General features: G+C 47.1%; 3 pseudogenes; all 3 read left to right on the top strand.

Annotated features, from left to right (window-relative positions):
- Positions 1-2,465: 2,465 nt before the first annotated feature.
- On the top strand, positions 2,466-6,427 carry LOC136497795 (BRCA1-associated RING domain protein 1-like; annotated as a pseudogene).
- Positions 6,428-6,999: 572 nt separating this feature from the next.
- LOC136497072 (actin-related protein 2/3 complex subunit 2B-like) lies at positions 7,000-10,281 on the top strand (annotated as a pseudogene).
- Positions 10,282-10,857: 576 nt separating this feature from the next.
- LOC136497071 (very-long-chain aldehyde decarbonylase GL1-7-like) lies at positions 10,858-16,675 on the top strand (annotated as a pseudogene).
- The last annotated feature ends 3,047 nt before the right edge of the window (positions 16,676-19,722 follow it).

Raw genomic sequence — 19,722 nt, 5'->3', positions numbered from 1 at the left:
TAAGCAATCCCTAAGGGGGGTAATTGGTTTCCATCTTTTTTTAAGCCCCTCACAATCCTCGTGGTTCATCACAAAACAAGAAATCGGGCTCTAAGACCATGTTAGCGCCCACAGATACAAGATCTAGTTTTCACTTTGTTAATTTTATTTATCTTTTACTTTATTTGATATATGGAATCCAACCCTCTCTATATTGTCCTTTACCCCCTCCTAGTCTCTCCCATTTATATCGGTTCCACACACTTCGCCTGGCTCGTCACCCCCCACCGCTAGGGTACCTCTTTCCTTCGCTTTTCACCTGCTGGTGCAGAAAGTGACCAACGCGTAAATATTTGTAGTTTTGTCGTACGTTGTGATCAGAGGTGGCCTAGCACTCAACGACACAGGGTTTATACTAGTTCAGGCAACGTGTCCTACGTCCAGTTTAAGTCGGTCGGTGACTTTATTCCTGAGACTAGGTGCTCGAAGTTTGTAGTGGGGTTACAAACGAGGAGGAGAAAGATGGGGGGGTACAAGAGGTCCGGTCGGACTCTGGTTAGAGGGACTGAGAGCGATGGGAGCTCCGTTATATGCTAAGTGTTCGAGCGTATGCTCGTGGTTTGAATCTAGTGGTTCTGTTGTTGTGTACTAGTGAACTTGATCCATCTGAATCAACCTATCTGTTGGAAGAGAGCGCATCCCTTTTTATAGATGAAGGGGATGGCTTTACAAGCAAGAGGGAGGGAGTACGTTCGCTGCTAAGTCTTGCTGCCCACGTCGGCGGGTACAAGATGATGGTAGGCGTCCGCAATGCTGTTGAATGTCAAATGCACGTGGGAGGTTACGTCGTCTTCTTCAGGTATGGCAGATGTCGGCACCTGCTATACTGTTGTTACCGAGAGGCATGTAGGGGGGTTGCCATGTTCGCCTGACATGGTAAATGCCCGCGCCCACAACACTGTCGATGCCTCAATGGCACGTGGGGGGCTTACTGTATTTGTCTGGTATGGGAGTTGATGGCACCCACAACATTGTAGGGAAAATATCGACGCCTACAACACTGTTTATGTTCTGTCATGTCAGGGAAGTCGCAGGGTACTGTCCTGCAGGTGTACAGGGTACGGTCCTCGGTATTACGGTTGACCTGAGTGCGCTGCCTTTACTTTCTCCGTTGGTTTCCTGGTCCTTACCGAGCGGGCGTCCTCGGTCGGTTTGGTCCCAGTCGGTTTTGATTGCGCTAGTCGGAGAGGAGCCGTAGGTAGGGGTCCGGTGTTTTCCCGGTCGGAGAAGCGGGGGCGGAGTCGGAAGTGGTGTTTTGGCTAGGCCTTTCGGTCGGAGAGACCGTCCGGAGGCGGGCTAGAGACCGAAGCGAGCACCTCCGGTCGAAGAGGTGGGCCGGAGTCGGAAGCGGCCGCCGTTCCTCCTTGGCCAGGCCTTCCGGTCGGAGATTGGGTCATTCTTCTGGCCTGTCGTCTAGGTTTTTGGGCCGTCCCATGAGTTGCGCGTTGCTTGCAACATTGTCTGTTGGGCTGAGCCTTTGTTGGGAAGCCGGTCCTCGAGGGACCCCGAGTTTATGAACCCGACATCACCTATGCATCGTTGGCTATCACAAAAAGGAAACGCCACAACACTGCTCCTCATTGAGCACAAGAATCAAGGTTGGGCACTACCACATACTTCGTAGGAGTCCATGCTGGCGTTAACAAGTACAAACCCCTAATCGCAAGGTTTACCTATCTCCTTTTAGTTTTGATTTTTATTCGTTCATAGCTTGGATCTCTTGATTCAGAAAATTATTTTGCATCTACAAACGTTTTGAATTTTTTTTCGTGGACTTCAAGCCTTTTCATACTTGGCACGATACCTTTGTCAAATCGATAAGCTAGTTGGGCAGGATAGAGTCATAGGCATCATGAGTCCTGATGTTAGCATAGCGGCAGAAGGGAGCGACAGATCTAGTAGTAAGGCGCCATCGGAGAAGACGACAACGATGAGGAGAGAGGGGAAGTGACGAATATGCTATAGGAATATATCTTGAGGCGACCAATAAGGAGATGGTGGTGAGGAAGTTTGATGGTATAGCCGTCGGCATAAGAAAGACAGCTTTGGGAAAGCGCCATGGTGGTAGTGTGAGTAAAGTCAATCTGATGTCCTTTGTTGATCTAATAGAAAAACTGGTGTTTCTAGGGCTTGCAAACTCAATTGCCGAATAGACTCTCTCTTTTTTTCTGACTTTTTACAAGGTGATTGTGCTTTCACGAGGGAAAGGTTTAGAGCGTGTTTGGGACTGTTGTGTGACGGCTATCCTATATCTTGCGTGGAGCAACCGTAAATCTGATTTTTAATCCAAAACAACAGGCCGGTGTTTGAAGTTTCAACAGGCCGGCCCACGAGGCCCGCAACAACTGATCACTATCTCCCCCCCATCCGCAGCCCAGCCCGCACCCCGCGCCCCTCCTCGTCCTATAGGTCTTTCTTACCGAGCCGCCCGCCAGGAGAGCGGGACGCGAGGTTGCCGCCGCCGCCCGCGCGCGGGGCGCTCGAAACACCCGCTTCGCCGGCCAAAAGGGGCAATAAAACTCGTCCCCGCCGCCGAAAAATCTCCCGCCTCCCGCGGATGGGATGGCGTCCGGTTCACAGACCGCCCACGCGCTCGCGCCCAAACATTTCGTTCAGCCGGCTGCCTGCCCGCCACCACTTCCCTCCCGTCCCGAAACCCCGATTGGCCGCCCTCTCCCCGCGTATTTGTCTGGCGCTAGAGGCAGCTCCCCAGCTCAAGCTTCCAAGTCCCTCGGCAGTCGGCACCGCATATGTCTCGCGCTCCGGCTCTTTGTCCCCTCACGCCGTAGCCCTTTCAAGGGATATCGGAGGGAGGGGAGGGGGAGGCGGGAGTAGTAAGAAGGGGCGTTCGTGTCGTGGGTGGAGAAGATGGAGAACTTGAGGAGGCTCCTGAACCCGCTGGTGCTCAACCTGCAGAAGATGGAGCTGGAGCTCACCTGCCCCGTCTGGTGGGTCAAACCATCCCTTGTGTCCTTTGCTTTTGCCTTTCGGTCTAGAACTCTAGATATCGAAATGTTCATTTTTTATGGTCCAAGATCTCAGCGCGCCTAAGCTTAGCGTGGCTGGCAACAGCGGGGGACGAGCTTAGCTAGAGCTAGATCCAGGCAACTGGCAAGCATCGATCCTTTTGTAGTAGCACGCCTAAGCTTAGCATGGCCGCAGCAGCGGGGGCGAACTTAGCTAAAGCTAGATCCAGGCAAACTGCGAGCATCGGAGTAGCATGAGAATGAATCGATTCGTACACTGAACTGATTTGTCATCTGACGGTGAAAACTTTGTTTGTCAGCCTGAAGTTGCTCACCTCGCCGACAACGCTGCCGTGCTACCACACATCCTGCAGGTAGTTTCTTCAGACATCTAAACCGACGAACGCTCGTCACCCTCCACTGATCTTGCCCTGCTGAGTTGTGGCGACTGACAAAGTAACAAGTTGTTCCTTTCTTTCAGCAAGTGTGCCCTTACACCGACTTCAAAAGGTTACAGCTGTGCCATTTGCAAATCAGGCTATTGTTCTCAAGGCACATCACGGCTTACTGAATAGTTTCAGAGTTCTGATTGACACCTTGATTCTTTATTTGACCCCAGCCTTGTTCGCAGATTTAAGGCCAACTTCTCATCTCGAGTCAATAGTGAGCATTCACAGGAGCCTCAGCTCTACCGTCAGCACCATGACTGAACAACAGGATGCTCAATTAACATTCCTGGTACGCCCATTTTTTTCAGAATATGAACTTCAAGCACTGTTAATAACTAATAGTCTGTCAAAAGTTTTGATTGATGTGGAAAATTTTCTTTTTGTTCAGATGCAAAGACAGCATCTCATGGAACACCAGAATCAGGAAACAGAAGTGGGGTGGTGGAGAAATCTGACCAGATGAAATCTTACAATCCTGTTGCTTCAAAGCTTGTATATAACCAATCAACTGGACCTGCATTTGGGAACACTGATGGTGTTCAAACAAAAGATCCTGCATTTGAGAACAAAGCTGGTGCTGCAGCTGGTGCACCAACAGCTCTCGTGCAAAAGGGACATTCTGGGTCACAATCTTCTGACGGCCCTGGAGATTTGGATTGTGACAGCAATGACCTTGAAGGAGAACTGGTAGAATTCTATTCTATCTAGACTAACTCCCTTTTTTTTCCCCTTTCTTTTTTTTCAAAAGTTGTTTAGAAAAATACTTTGTGTAGACTCACTCTTAAATGTGTGCTATTCTGTCAGATAACAAGCAGATCACCTCTTCAAACTGCATTGAAAAGAGAGACAAATGTAATGGATGACCATACCAGAGAATTGAAGAGGCAAAAATCAAATGATCAGGTTCAAAGTAAGTCATTTCCTGCCTGAACTCCTTTCAGAATATTTGGAAATGCAAGATGCTAATGTGATATTCAACACAGATACAGGACAGACAACCATGGCCAGTGCTCGGAAATGTGAGTTCTGTCATTCTTCCCAAGTCACTGAGGTTGGTCTTGTAGAACTTAAACAAGAGTTGGAGTTTGTTTACTATTATTTAGGATATGGCCTGCTGATTGTTTCTTGTATATATACTCGAAGAACCTAATGTAAATTGTAATTTACAGTGCACTGGCCCTTTGTCACATTATCTGAATGGGGAGCCAATAGAAGCTGATCAAGCTTGGAAATCAAGTGTTCAGCATGTCCATGAGAAGTGTGTTGAATGGTATGTTCCTGGCAACTTTCATGATACTATTTCTGAATGAGCACATACTTTATTTCACTGATTTGTACACATACTCCTATACAGGGCTCCTCAAGCATTCTTTACTGGTGACATTGCAAACAACTTGGAGCCTGAGTTGGCCCGTGCTTCTAAGATCAAATGCAGTGTTTGTGGCTTGAAAGGTGCAGCACTTGGCTGCCTTGTGAAGAGCTGTCGCAGAAGTTTTTCATGTCCCATGTGCCTACAACATCAAAGGCTGCAAATGGGATCAAGTAAGTTTTGTTCCTTAAATCTGGATTGTCCATTGTGTATCAAGTGAAAAGTGTGTTCCCTCTTGTGGTAAAATATTTGTTGATTATCTCACTGAACAAATGTGATTTGCTCCAGGAGAACTTTGTTATGCTGTGTCCTACACATTCATCAAAAAAGCTGCCTTGTGAGAGATCAAAGTCAAAAAGGAAGACCAAGATGCAGCAGTATGCCATTGTGCCTGTTATACATGACTCTGTTTTGCTATACCTGATTGTGTCTTCTGATGGCCCCTCTTTGAATTTTGCAGACCATCTTCTGACACTGATATGAATTCACCTTCTCCAATGCAAAGGGATGAGCTTTGGACTGCTTCACCTTTTCTGACTAGTGAATGGGTTATATGTGGATCTGCCCTCATTGGCCATGAGAGGGTAATTGCTTTTTTTGACATGATCTTCATAACTAAGGTACTTTAGAGCTTATTCAAGTATGTAATGTGCACTGAAATGTTCATAAACTTCAGGAAATCTTGAATCAGTTTGAGTGTCACACTGGCATCACAGTAACTAACACTTGGAGTTCGGATGTGACTCATGCGATTGCTAATACGGATGAACGTGGGGCATGTGCTAGGACACTCAAGGTTCTCATGGCTATTTTAGCTGGGAAATGGGTTCTCAATGTGAATTGTAAGTCCATTTTCTCTGAAGATCAGTAAATATAGTCAGGGCTAATCAAATTATATATGCTGTGGTTTGTCTTTGTGGTTTTGGAGCCACCACAACTTAGATAGGATAGTTCAACTAAGTGCTGTATCTAGTATATTGCTTGCATCTGCTAGGTTGCTTTTGCTTAGACTGCCCTGTTCTGCAAAGAAGTTATTCTAATGCAAATTTGCATTTGATATTTAGGGCTGAAAGCCTGTATCGAGGCTAGGAAACCAATCCCAGAAGAGCCCTATGAGATCAGGTGTGATGTTCATGGCTCTGTCGATGGCCCTCGCACAGGAAGGCTTCGAGCATCGCAGCAGGTTTGCAAATGAATTCCAGGAGTAAATAAGCCAAACCATTACTTCATTGTAACAATCTTGTTGGTGTACTGACGGCACACATTTCCCCTTCTGTAGGTACCAAGCCTGTTTGCTGGGTTGACCTTCTATTTCAGTGGCCATTTCATGCCGGGATACAAGGCCAACCTTGAAGAATTGATTGCCGCAGCAGGGGGTTCCATTTTGGAGAAGACTGAGCTCTCTACTACATCCTTGATTCTTTACAGCATGGAGCCGCCGCAAGGGAAACAATATGGACACCCTTGAGACCATCAATAAGAGAATAGCTGAGGCTCAAGAACTGGCAGCCACAGTTGGCTGCAAGCCATTCCTCATACATGGATTCTGGATTGTATTGCATCCTGCAACAGTTGAGCTGAACGTGTGATGTTGTACTGCCTAGGTTCAAATTCAAACATAGGAATGTGATATCTGCTGCTTTTTTCTTTTTAAAAAAGGAGATTAGGATGTGATTGACGTGTTGTCTTGATCCAAACTATCTTTAAATGTTGTAGCATGAAAGAGCAATTCAATTGGAATAAACTTGTGTATCTCAGTCAGCGTTACTGTCGGTGATGTCATTCACATGTTTCACCTACTGACAGGTGCAGTTGGTCTGTTTTTTTTTTAAAAAATTTCTAATAAACAGAAAAGGTTGGACCTGGTAGGTTAGGTTTACTCCAATATCTTGAATTGGTGTAGAAAAAAAAAATACGAGGTGGGTGTGATCTGCACTGTCTGTTCCAGATCCAACACTCAGTACCACTCGAGGATTTCCATATTTGCCTGTGGAGTTATTCGAAAAAGCCCTGAAATGATTGTGGAGTGCATTGGAAACAAAGCAAACGGGATGGCTGAGCTCAGGAGGTTGCTTCAGAAGTAGTTCACCAGCAGCAGCCAGGAGATGTCCCCCTCACACCCTCTAGGGAGGCTCTAGTCTCACCAGTCACCAGTCAGGCAGCAGGCAGCCACCGCCCACCGACCACCGTCGTCCTCTCCCTGGTGTCCCGTGAATTTGTTTTTTTTCATCCACCAGACCATGACCCTGATATCAAAGCAACACTTGTACCTCTCTTCTCTCCTTTCCCCTTTTATTTGATCCCTTTAAGGAGCCGATCCTGCTCCTGCTCCTGGGTGCCGAACTGTGCCAACGCCATGGCGTTCTTCAGCAGTGGATCCCGTGTTCTGGTCGAAATCCTGACGAGGATGCAGAGGTGAGTCGCAGGTTGTTACTCTTCTGTAGTTTGGCTGTAAAAACATGAAGTCTATAATTGGTATGTGCGATGGTAAACGGAGTAGTAGTAGTAGTAGCTCTCTCTGGGCATGATGATTCTACACTCTGTATTCGCTTAAGTGGTGTAGTAAAAACTGACACTGTAATACTGAATGGGCGAGAAAATTTTGAAATCCATGGACCTTGATATGTGCTCTGCTTACCCAAACCCAATGTGTGTTGTTGCAGCGCCGAAAGACCAATGCCTGTCGACCATACCTTCTTCGAGCTTTGAATCGATTCGCTATCATGTGGAGGTATGTAATACCAGCATCCCTGGGAAGAAGAAACAAGGCGAATACACACGAAGAGTGATCATCCGCGTAAACCATGCAAGCATGTTGCAGGCTTCAGTGTCAGGATCCCGAGAACGTGTTCCTGTCGATATCGACGCCATCGCTCTCCCACGAGGCCACACCCTCGTCGAGCGGCGGCCTGCCTGAACTGACCCCTGCAGGAGACGAGGGAAGACGTATGGCAGGTTCGCGGAGATCGTGGAGCCGCCGAGGGAAGGATACGTCCTGACGCTCAAGCTCAACTTCTCCGGCCTCACCCGGCAGAAAGGTACGTACCCCTCCCTACGAAGAAGCCAAGCAACGCTCTCAATGGGAGGACAACCGATCGATCGCGCTCTGAATATACTATGTAGATCGCGTGAAGGCCATTAACCAGGTGTCGCTGCTGCAATCCGTGGTGCTGAGCTCGCAGCTGACGGACGTGCTGGGGAGCCCCGGCTCGTCGGGCACGATGAGGCTCTGTGTACAATCAGAGGGAAGCCCTTCTTCGTCAGCAGGACGGTGCGTTCAATTCTTGTTTGTGCGCACGACAAACTAATTGAAACCAATATATCTTCAGACTGTCAGAGAAATATATAATCAAGGGAACGCAGGAAGCCTGCATCAATGCAAATAAAACTGGCCCATGCAGCTCGATCGATCGCTAACACGTACTGCAATGTACATGTACGTCCTGCGCGAAGGCTGATGAGACGATAAACGCCATCTTCCCATGCGCTTCAGGGACGACACGGACCTGGCCATCGCCACCTCCTTCTTCCAGGTCGGTACGGTGTGCTTGCACGCATTGCATCCATCGTTGCTCTTTAATCCAGCGCGTGCACTCGTATGCATGCATGTATGCTCAAAAGGAGCTAGATCGAGCCGCGGATGAACTTTTTAGTGCAGGAGCTGCAGGACGTCGGGAACTCGTTCGCGAGGGCGCCCCAAGTGCAGCTGGTCGCCGATCCCGCCGCCGGAGCTGCGCGGGGAGAAGGTGCAACACCTCACCACCAACGGCGGCTTCGTCTCATTCGGTACTTTTTTTTTTGGCTGCTGCACTCCCTCCCAGTTAAGAGCTTCTAGTAGTGGGCCGGGCTTCATGAGTAACAATAACAACCTGTCTCATCTGCTACTTGGGCCCCCGGCCCGCATGTGCAGGCGTCCTGTCGCGGCACGTGAGGGGGAAGCGGGCCGCCAAGACCGCGTGGATCCTGCTCAACTTCCAGTCCTACGTCAAGTACCACATCAAGGTTCTTGTGCCAGCGCCCAGCGCTCAACCGCCCACCCACCGATCGTCCGTTTCCGTTTCCATTACAGACAGAAAGAAACACCGTGGCTGACGCCGGCGGGCGGTGACGCTGATGCCATTGCAGTGCACCCGGAGTCACGTCCAGAGCAGGATGCGGGAGCGGCTGGAGACGCTGACGGAGGCCGTCCAGAACGCGAGGCTACGGGGCACGAAAGATAACGACGATAAGAAGCGGTCGTCACAAGGTACCTCTCGCTAGCTCCCTCGCTCGCGCAGTCGCGCCGCCCCCCCCGGTCCATGCCGCCATGCGTGCATCTTGCAGTTTGCTCCCCAGAGTGCACGTCTTTCTCGAAAATCAGCAAGGCCTTGTACTCCCTCCGGCCTCCGTCAAAGGGGAAAAAAGTACAAAATCAAACAAGTTTAACTTTGATTGAGTTTACAATGTTAACATTAACATTTATGTATCCAACTGGGTCTATAAAAAATACATTTCATAATATTTTAATAATATTTTATTTTGTATCATAAATATTAATATATTTTTATATAGTTTTAATCTATGTACGTGGACGTGGGACCCAGGACAAGACTGATCACGTGATCAGTCATATGTTTATCGTGGTGCGGTTGTACGAGAAAAAGTAAAACCCATCCGGCATCCGCCACCCGGCCGGAAAATGCCATCTAGAGTCTCAGGTAATCTTGCATGTTTTGTAAAAAAAAAAACAAAAATCATGTGCATGGAACACATTTGGAACAGATTTGGAGATGCAAGCTACATTCCTGAGGAAAAAAAAACCTATCTCAGAATCTGTCATATACGGCGAGTAACGAACGAAGTGGCTAATGACCCAACCACAATTAATCCTGATGCAGTTGTGAAGAAGGGGAGCAAGAGACGGCGGCTCATTAGCTTGGCGAAAGCGGAGCAAGAAGCTGCACAAGGTTTCAGGGCCGTCCTGGACAAGATCATGAAGCGGCTGCGGCAGAGGATCAGGGTGAAAGGCCTGGACCGGCTCCGGCGGCAGTTCCGGTGCCGGTGCTTCGCCGTGCCTAGGCTCCCCGCGCCACCTCGCAGTCGCAGTCGCAGCAGGAAGGAGCACAGATACCACAAGCTGGCCGAGTAATCTATCAAACCTTTGGTCGTCGTCGACGTCAACTCTGCTGTATTAATTGGGAGCATCGCTACCTGTTAGCGATGGCGCATGATCTGCTCCGCTATTATTCCAAGCATCAGAGCGCACAAAAGAGTTTACCTCTTTTCCTCACAATGGCTTAAAGTTTTTAGTCCCTCTCTTCACGTGACACCGAATGCCTAAACTTAGAGCTGGCCATTGAAGGCGCTTTTAAGTATATATCCTTGCTTGAGTGTTGTTGCATTTGCGCTAATTTGTACTTGTACCTTTAGAATGTGATCGGTACAAACGCATTCTCTATGTATAGTACTTTTGTGGGTATGGTACAAGCTCTTCTATTACATTCTAATTACAGAAGTAGTAAAATCATTCGGGAAATTGAGTGCTATACTTATTATGGGGGTGTTTGGGACCACTTCAGTCCACGTTTTTCCGCTCCGCTCCACGTTTTTAACCAAACAAGTTCAGCTCCACACAACTCTGCTCCAGAAAAAAAGATGGAGTTGTGAGAGCAACTAAAGGGGTGCGCCATAAACTCCAGATTTTTCTGTAGAGTTGCTCCATAGTGGAGTTTGTGGAGCAAAGTTCGTAGAGCAGTCCCAAATATGCCCTATATATAATTTCAGTCGATAGTCTTTTTTAGGTCACTCAAGGTTAGCTAACTCGTGAACAGGTCTAACAAATATTCTATTACATCCTATTTCAGTTTCAGTTTATGGATATTAGCACTTTTTTTTTAACACAATCTCATTTCGCGTGATATATCCTCAAGAATCTCAATTCTTTTAAAAAAAAAAACTAGATTATTACATTATAATACTAAGAGCTGCACAACATTTCACAGGGTGACTGACAAAAAGGAAGAATGTAAGAGTCTAAGAGGCTTTTGAAAACATATACTTATGGAGGTGTTTTTTGCGAAGTCCCCTGCACCCTGCATATAAAATGCGAGGGGTGCTTGAAACGGTACCAACATAGCATAGCTAAGCTGAAGCTGAGGGAGGGAACTGCTTATCCCAGGAAGACAGCAAGGTCTCCTTCATCACCATGGCAACACGCCCGGGACCTTTGACAGAATGGCCATGCAATGGATGGGGAACTTCAAGGTATGCAAAGCTACCGACTTACACACATATCCTCCATGTTGTCTTTACTGTTTCTCTCAAATATTTGACTGTTTTAGCTAGGTTTCAGATTTTGACAGAGGGTGATAGTCATCCTGTTCGTTTGGCTGGTTCGTATCGTTGCTAGTTCGTGAAGAAGTACTGCTGGCTGGTTTGTGTGAGAGAAAAATACTATTCCGGCTGAAAATTTACGATCGTTTATGACAAGCCACAGCCAAACGAACAGGCTGAGTGTTTCTGTTCTTTAGCTAATGACGTGGCCACAAGGATCAACAAGCACAGCTAATGGAGTAGTTAAAGAAGAAAATAAATAAATAAATTGGTTGATGATTAGATTCTGCGTCAAATTAGCACGGTAGAGCTAGAAATGTGGCGGCGGCGGCGGTGGTGTGTGTGTGACAGAGAACCCTGCTGTTATCCAACAAATATACTTGCATTCATTCTAACCTGTTATAGGGGTTACAGACGCATAAGATACATATTCCTAGCTTATTGATTTTATTGGCATGGTTTCTTTAAGATAGTTTTGGCATGATTCTAGGTTATTGGTTTTGTTGACATCGTTTTGAATTAGTTGTGACATGACTTTGGTCGGGAGTGTCCTTTTCACAGTATGGCATGGTCAGTTCCATAAAATGGTTCAGAAAACGACGGAAGGAGGCTGATTAGGTTTGTTTCAAAAAAAAAATGTTTCAAAAAAAAAGGAGTCTGATTAGGTCACCGTTGGCAACTTTCATAGTGAAGTGTAATAACATGCACCAATAATGGGTGCGCAGAAAGATTGAATCATCTGCCATTATTTCAGGCCCAGTTGACTGTAGCTGAAAATAAATGCTCAGTAGGTTTTTTTATTCTAAAAAGAGATTTAAGCCGCTTATGTACTTACCTTCTGCTAAAATTAGTCAGCTCACATCGGCCTGATCCTCGTGAAGTCACAAACTTTTTATTGTATCAAGCCTAAATCACTGGTGGTACTCCCTTCGTTCTTTTCTATATGTCACATTAGCTTTGTTCTAAGTCAAACACTCCTATTTTTGACCATTCAATGAAAAAAATCTTATTGTTTCATAACATATAAACTACATATTGTAAAAGTATTTTTCATAATGAACCTAATATGTCATGGATCTCTATTTTTTTTGAAATTAATGGTAGGAAATACAAATATTTAATTTAGGACAAAGCTAATATGATATGTAAGAGTAGTTGTACATATAAATGACTGCATGAGAAAATGAATCCTGACATGCCTTGCAGGCTACAGCAATAACTTCAGAACGACCGAAGATACGAACACATTTACAAGCATTCATTATCCTATCAGAACTGACCCAAAGTTTGTGTTGAATGGACAGTACCTGGTCCTGGTACCTGCGGTGCTGCACACTGCCCACAGGGTGGCAACCAAGGGGTGGGGAGACCTTGACCCAGCATATGCCACCATGTTACCAGCCCTTCTGCTGAGGATGGTCCACAACCAAATCTGGATCAGCTTGTCGCGCTATCAGACCGCTCGCAGAAAGAACGTGATCGTGGACCGTAGTATTGAGTTCGAGCAGGTGGACCGGGAGAGGTCCTGGTAAGTATCACGGGCAACCATTTGTTACTGCACATACATACACGCACATATCAGATATTGTTGCATTGGCTAACTTAACTAGGCAGCTTGCCACATCTGCACTGCCAATATAAACGCAGTCCTTACCATTCTGTACACAGGGATGACCAGATCATCTTCAATGGGCTCGAGTTCTATTTGGCCTATGCAATGATCCCGAATGTCAGACTCCTTCCGGTCTGGAGAACTGATGGGGCCATCGTCACTGTGCTTCTTCACATGGGGCCTGTGAGTTCCTCTACTACTGGTTCCATCGAGCCTTGCACCACCATTTTCCTCTACTCTCGCTACCACTCACACCACCATGCCTCCATCGTCACAGAACCCATAACCTGTAAGTAACAGCAACAGTTTTTTTTTTTTTTGAAAATCTGGCAGGGAGCTCTGCCTCTCCATAAGGAAGGAAATAGAGTTTATGTACATAGCAGGCCCATAGGCCTCAGGAGCCAAATGAAGCCACACAGGGACACTTCCCCACCACCATTTGTGGAAAAGTTATCTCAGTTACCACAATGAATCCATCATATTATTATCCTCCAATCTAGTTGGACCAACACGTAATCGTTCCAGCCATAATCCATTTGGACCAACGGCTGTTCTAGCGCTGGCTTGCCAGACGCGTGGAGTAAACTCGATCTTCTACTTTAATAAAGCTATACACAAATTCTGTTGCATATTAGATAAAAAAGGTCCCCCGAGTCTAGTTCAATGGGTAGAAAAATTACAGATCCTGCACGAACCCATTATTACTTCTGGTAGCCACTCCTCATTGAATCCAAGATATTTAAATAAGAACAAAGAACAGCGTTTCATTAAAAAAAGGAATAAAAAATGGGCATAAGAAGAATGTGTGGTGTTCATATTTTTTATTGCAATTGGATTTTTTTTTTTGACTTATTCACAACAACAGTCAAGCTGATGAGAGAATAACTTGGTGCTGTAAGCATAATAATTTGAAAGAATAAATGTGCCCAAGAAAAAAGAGTACAAAACTACAACGACAGTCCTCTGAAACCTTAAAAGACAGTTATGACCAGAGCAGTAATTTCTTGTCCTTCAGCACCCAATCTATTTCAAAATTTTCTACAAAACACCATACACTAATATTGCTGCAATAAATCACTAAATGTTCATTTATGTGCAGTCACCTTAGTGTTTTTGTGTTACAGAAAGCGTGGCAATGCAATATTTGCGGTCAATTCACAATTTCTTTCCTTCTAACACAATTTTACTGTATGACTGACAGCTGTCATCCATCCATTTGCTGAACATGTGGTATATTTTCATGTTGTTTCAATCCCGACAATAGCACCCATTTTTATGGGCTGTGGTTCTGTTCTGGCCATTGTCTTGTACATTGCATACATTGACTTCATGAATAATATGGGGCACTGCAATTTTGAGCTGGTACCAAAGTGGATCTTCAAAGCCTTCCCTCCTCTGAAGTATCTCATGTACACCCATCGTAAGTATAACATCTTAACACGAAAATACAAATCTGTCAACCAGTACCAGGTGATGAGATTTGGGATCCCTTGAATTCCCATGTGAACAGTTTTTTTTTTTTTTTTTGGGGTGGGGGTGGGGGGGTGGGGGGGTGGGGGGGGGGGGGGGGGGGGGGGTGGGGGCAATGATACCTCTCAAGTCTCAACCATTTGTTTTGTCCCTACAGGTTTCACTCTCTACATCACACCCAGTTCCGCACAAACTACTCACTGTTCATGCCATTGTACGACTACATGTACAACACCATGGACAAGTCAAGCGATGAGCTTTATGAGAAATCACTGAAAGTCACAGATGAAACACCAGATCTGGTTCACCTGACACATATGACCACCTTGCAATCGACTTATCATCTAAGGATTGGGATTGCCTCCATTGCTTCCAAACCATCTGACAACCCAATATGGTATAGCTGGATGATATGGCCATGTGGCGTGTCTGTCAATGGTATTGGCATGGGTTTATGGATCATCTGCGTTTGTCATTGAGAGACTCCAATGAAGAAGTTCAAGATGCAGACATGGGCAATACCAAGATACAACTTCCAAGTACTTGACTTTTTTTTTTTGGGGGGGGGGGGGGGTGCTTTATGATCTAACACCTTAGTACCTTACTGACAATTTCCTTCTTGCAGTATGGCATGACTTGGGAAAGAGAATCCATTAACAACTTGATCGAAAAGGCAATATTAGATGCTGATGAAAGGGGGGTCAAGGTGCTCAGTCTAGGACTACTAAATCAGGTGATAATCATACTTGCCTTACACATTTATAGGTCATGTACTGCAATAATAAGGAAAATGCAAAAAAGCATATAAGCCAAACACAAGTAGGAACACATTTCCTGTTTTTTTGGATTCAAATAGAATTTTAAGCCAGAGTATTGCGCAAAATTGGTGCACACTACACACTAGTTTTTCCTAAGAAGTTCAAAGTGAACAATCTTTCATCCGAAGTTTTAAAATGACCAGTAAAAATGAGTCTAACACTATATTTGGTTTTCTAGGCAAAGACACTTAATAGAAGCGGCGAACTATTTATACAAAAATATCCAAAACTAAGAGTGCGACTTGTTGATGGAAGTGGCTTAGCAACTGCAGTGGTGCTCAAGAGCATCCCTTTTGGTACGAAGAAAGTGTTTCTTCCAAGAATTACTTCCCAAGGTAGCCCAGGGAACAGCTATCGCCTTATGTGAGATAGGCATCCAGGTACACCTGTCATTCTGCCACTCTATTTGTCTAATAGGTCGTGCTAACTGTAATATGGTCTTCTTAAAATCTTCAAAACATTTCACCAACATATTTCTGCTCAGGTAATCATGAATCAAAAGAAGGAACATGAAATGCTCAAGTCACGACTTCCAGAGGGTATAACTGTCTACCCTAAAATTCTCCAATAAAGACATACCTCAGGTAAGAGGTGTATAACAAGGGATGAAAAGAAAATCCTCAGGAGCCATAGGCCCGTAGAGTGACTGAGTGAGTACATCATAGGGGGTCTCACTAGCAAAAGCATGAGTGCATGACAGGATAGTGCATACTGTACTATAGACCTAATACACAAGCTGGCTGTTAACACATTCTGCCACTTCGCATCTATGGACTAAACCTTTTGCGGCTTTAGTGATAGAAAGTTTTGGAAATACCATCTACTACCAGATGACAAGAAAACTAGTAGGAAAAATATTTATAACTAGGACATATAATATAACTAAAGGAACAACCCTCCAGCAAGCAGAATATACTATTGATTGAAGTTCCATTTTACAGATCTGGATAGGAGATAACATAGATGATAAACAGCAACAGAGGGCACCAAAAGGAACGACGTTCATTCCTACATCACAGTTTCCACTTAAGAAGATCCGCCAAGGATTGCACTTACTTGAGTACTCCCGCAATGAAGATCCCAGAGACAATGAAGAATGTTCACACCTGTGAGGTAATAATAGTGGCTTCTGTTACCTGTTCATGTAAATTCTATGTAAGCTTTGAAAATGGGATCAGATATCTACATAGGGAACTTCTCATTTTCAAAGCCTAGAAGGTTGGGATAGTGCAATCTACATCAGTATGCATTGCTGGAATCTACATCAGTATGCATGACTCAAATAGATAATGCAATCTACATCAGTATGCATGACACAATTGGTTGTATTCACAGAATTGGCTGCCCAGAAGGGTCATGAGTGCCTGGCGCATTGCTGGAATACTGCATGCTCTGGAAGGTTGGGATATGCATGAGTGTGGCGACGATATGATGGACATCGATGAGACTTGGTCGGCGGCCATTAAGCACGGATTTGCTCCTCTACGAAATATTGATTCTTCTGAATCATGGCAGACACCAGTAGACGATGCAGGTTATTCAACTATGATGCAAAGTAAGTTTTCGGTATGAAGAAGAAGAAGCATCACAAGTGCTTACTGGTTGCTAGCCTTGTCAAACAGTCTTTGCATTGTATCTCCTAAAGGGAAGAATAAAATAAGGGACTGAACTCCAGACTATCAAGAGCCAAGTACTCTGGCTCGTATGAATGCGATATATGTATTATCAACTGTTATGCAGTATCGAGGTTCGGTAAGTGGTCCTCAAATGCAACCAATTTATCATACACCATACTACGTACGGGCTGCCAAAGCTTGCAATGTTAATTCATGCCTACTTCCACAACCATTTCATGCTAGTCCAGTGACACGCTAAAGGTGTATCCAATGTGCTCCACGCAGCAAACGCAAATTTCTAAACAGTAGAAATAAGATGTTCGGTTTCTATGCATCATGCATCCCCAACTCGAACCAATCAATTCGTCTTCAGCAACCAGCAGAATGGGGAGCTTACCTGGGCAACAATGTCGGAAGCAGGCAATGACTGCGCGGACAGCCCCCGCACCAGGTGGCCTCGGCCTCAACTCCAGGTAGTCAGCCGGTGTTGATTCGCCATTTCTGCTCTACGACGGCCGAAACAGAGGGGACAGAGTGGCGGGGAGCCGGGCGAGTAGTAAAATCGAAGAGGCGGCGGTGGCTGGTCGGCCGACGGGTGGCACTGTGGAAGGCGTGGTGGTAGCGTCGGGTTCCAGGCGCGTGAACCGGCCGGCGGCATCGGAGCGGCAACCAGCGACCGGTTGTGGGGTCGGGCGTCGGGGCGTCGGGGCTTCGGGGGTGGGCGATTCGGGTGCGAAACATTGGTTAGTTTGGGCCCTTGGGGCCGGGGCGCCGGGCGAGCGGTCTTGTGCGGGGCTGGGGACTGCGGCGTGCAGGAATGCGAGTGCCCCACGACCACGATCGACGAGTCGGCGGCCTAGTTGTCCGCCATGCCCAAATTTCAAGCTTAAAATTCGCATTAACCCCATAAACCTCGGGATTTTCAGTTTAAAATTTGAAATGGGCACTGGCCTAGACCTTTCTTCTCTCTTTTAATAAAAAAAAACCACTCTATTACTACTGGGCACTGGCCGCGCTGAACACCAGAATTGGCCCCACATCACGCTACCTACTTCAACAGAATTGCTAAACCTCGGTCTCTCCAACCTATTGATTTTTGGGTCATCTGATCTTACGCGGACGGTTAGGCAGGGGGCGTGGCCGACGAACAGGCGAGGCACGTGCAGTCAGCGAGGACCGCCGATGCAGCAGGCGTGGCGTGGGGTGGGGCCGATGGCCGGCGATGAGGAGGGCCGACGGCCGGCTACGAGGAGGGCTGTCCCTAGGCCAGATCACTGTGCTTTCTTCTTCTCCTGACTCTGTTTGCGTGCGCATTCGATGGAAGGGAAGGGAAGTGCACAGGGTGACAGAAAGGAAGGGATAAGGTCTGGGGTGGGTCCCACCACAATTTTGGGAAAATTTGTTGTGAAATTTATGAAAATTTTGAAATATATTTATCTGGTATCCGCAATTCATAAAAATAATTTGAAAGTGTCTCTAGAAAATTTGGCATATATTTGTATTATCTTCAAATTACACCCACCGTGTTCAATAAATTACACCGAAGAAGAATCATTGTAAATCTAGTAATAAGACAATGTAAATATAGCTAAAAGACAATGTAAATACATGAAAAAAAATTTAGTTGACGGAAGAAACGAAAATAACTTAACGTGACCTAGACAGATCCTAATTCAAACATCAGATCGAGACCCTCCAACGAAGAACCCCACCAGGTCGCCCACCCCCGCGCCCTGGCTGGTCACCACGGTAACGGTCAGATTCCCCACGAATCCAGAGCCAAGCAGCGACGCCAAAACATCCCCTTCAAATTCCACGAAATCTCCCTCCTCCCGCACGCATCTCCAGAGTCCGGATCCATGGGTTGCTTCCTCGCCTGCTTCGGCGGCGACGCCGACCGGCGCCGGCGCCGCCGGAAGTCGCGGAAGCAGTCTCCCGCGAGTTCTCCGCCGCGGTCGATTCATGTGAGGGCTCTCACGGACTCGGGCATCCTTTCCTGTTCCTGCGCCAGGCCCGTGGTGCCGGCGGGTTTCTGACTCTGATTGGGCTTTGGGGTTTTGTCGCGCAGGTTGCGGTGGCCCGCGAGGCGGCGGATGTGGTGGTGAAGGAGGTGTCGCCGCCGTTGCGCGGGCGAAGCCCTCGACGCTGGCGGAGGCCGTGGAGGTCCCGGACGAGGCGGTTGCTGTGGCGGCGAAAGAGGCGTCGCTGCCGTCCCACGAGATGAAGGCTTCAACGCCGCCGTCGGCTGTGGCGGCCGCGGATGAGGCGGTCACCAATGCGAGTCCTGTCGAGGAGCTCAGGTGCGTCTGAACTCCAATAAAGATGGGCACTCATCCGAATATTACTCTTAGGATGACACTTACAACTTTACCAGATGAGAGAAGTTTTAGTTACCACTTTTTGCGCATGTGGCATGCCACGCTAGCTCGACACGTTGGCGCCTAGTCAGTATGAGCACGTGAAATGTCGTTGCTACCCCTGCCTTGCTCATCTCTCTCCATCCCCGACAATTGGGTCCCGCTGCACCTGTCACTGCTTAGGTGGGCCCCACTAGTCACCACAGGCTCAGCACGGCCTTCACACCCAGCTCGCCGGAGCAGCTGCACCCCATGCGAGCTCCCCAGCGGGTGAGCCACCACTCTGCCTCTCTCTTCGCGCCTCTGTTCTTCCTCTGGCGCTGCTTCTTCGCACGCTCGCCTCGAGTCCCTCTTTGATCTTCTCTTCCCCATCCTCCTGCAATTCTTCTTCGTATCTCCTCTCTCCTCGCCTCTCCTTCTATTCCGTTTTATCTCTTCTATTCGTCCTCACATGCCTCCTCCTCGGCTTCCTCACGCCGTGCTGCTTTGAGCTCCGTCCGACCGTCCCCCACGCGGCCACGCCTCCTCCTCTGCTAACTGCTGCGTGCTGCTCCATCCTCCGTCCTCTGCCCACGGATTGAAGAGAGCAACCGTGGGAACCGGCCACGAGCTGGAAGACGAAGCTGACTAGTGGGGCCCACCTGGCAGTGACAGGTGCCGCGGGACCAGTTGTCGGGGATGGATAGAGAGGAGTAAGGCAGGGGTAGCAACGAC

This window comes from Miscanthus floridulus, chromosome 12 (assembly GCF_019320115.1).
Source record: "Miscanthus floridulus cultivar M001 chromosome 12, ASM1932011v1, whole genome shotgun sequence".
NCBI lineage: Eukaryota > Viridiplantae > Streptophyta > Magnoliopsida > Poales > Poaceae > Miscanthus > Miscanthus floridulus.
This window is presented reverse-complemented; position numbering and strand designations above follow the sequence as displayed.